The following is a 1,449-nucleotide window of genomic DNA, read 5'->3' on the forward strand; positions in this document are numbered from 1 at the left end:
ACGCGTCCGCACGATTCTAAATGCTTAATCCATATGTGAAATCGTTCACTGATCACGAATATCGTATTTAAAAAAATTACAAAAATTTATTTTTCAAAATAATCAAAAAAAACCGAAAAATCACAAGAGTAAAGTACCATTATTTTAAACAACATGTCGTTCTAAATGCTTAATCCCTATGTAAAAAAGTTATTTAAGCAAGAATATGTAATTGAAAAAAATTAGAAAAATTTATTTTAGCCGTAAATCGAAAATAATGGGGACACCGGAGCTGTTCGAAGCGCCGAGACGCGCCGCGTACGGCCGAATATTTTCTAAGTCCCAACGTACCGATCAAGAGTAAAGTACCATTTTCCTACATTAGATTTCGTTCTAAATGCTTAATCCCTATGTAAAAACGTTAGTTAAGCAAGAATATCGTATTTTTAAAAAAATCTAATGATAGGATTTTCCAGAAAATTGAAAAAACCGAAAAATGTCAAGAGTAAAGTGCCATTTTCTGACATTAGATTTCGTTCTAAATGCTTAATCCCTATGTAGAAACGTTAGTTAAGCAAGAATATCGTATTTTTAAAAAAATCTAATGATAGGATTTTTCATAAAATTGAAAAAACCGTAAAATGTCAAGAGTAAAGTGCCCTTATTTTAAACATTATATCGTTCTAAATGCTTAATCCCTATGTAAAAAAGTTATCTAAGCAAGAATATGTTATTGAATAAAATGAGAAAAATTTATTTTAGCCGTAAATCGAAAATAATGGGGACACCGGAGCTGTTCGAAGCGCCGAGCGCGCCGCGTACGCCCGAATATTTTCTAAGTCCCAACGTACCGATCAAGAGTAAAGTACCATTTTCCTACATTAGATTTCGTTCTAAATGCTTAATCCCTATGTAAAAACGTTAGTTAAGCAAGAATATCGTATTTTAAAAAAAATCTAATGATAGGATTTTCCAGAAAATTGAAAAAACCGAAAAATGTCAAGAGTAAAGTGCCATTTTCTGACATTAGATTTCGTTCTAAATGCTTAATCCCTATGTAGAAACGTTAGTTATGCAAGATTATCGTATTTTTAAAAAAATCTAATGATAGGATTTTTCAGAAAATTGAAAAAACCGTAAAATGTCAAGAGTAAAGTGCCCTTATTTTAAACATTATATCGTTCTAAATGCTTAATCCCTATGTAAAAAAGTTATCTAAGCAAGAATATGTTATTGAATAAAATGAGAAAAATTTATTTTAGCCGTAAATCGAAAATAATGGGTCGAGCGAATCGGTCGATTGCGCCGAGACGCGCTATGATGCAACAGACGAGCGATTGGAACGCCCGAATATTTTCAAAGTCCCAACGTACCGGTCAAGAGTAAAGTACCATTTTCCTACATTAGATTTCGTTCTAAATGCTTAATCCCTATGTAAAAACGTTAGTTAAGCAAGAATATCGTATTTTA

This window comes from Megalopta genalis, unplaced genomic scaffold (genome assembly GCF_051020955.1).
Source record: "Megalopta genalis isolate 19385.01 unplaced genomic scaffold, iyMegGena1_principal scaffold1413, whole genome shotgun sequence".
NCBI classification, from domain to species: Eukaryota; Metazoa; Arthropoda; class Insecta; order Hymenoptera; family Halictidae; genus Megalopta; species Megalopta genalis.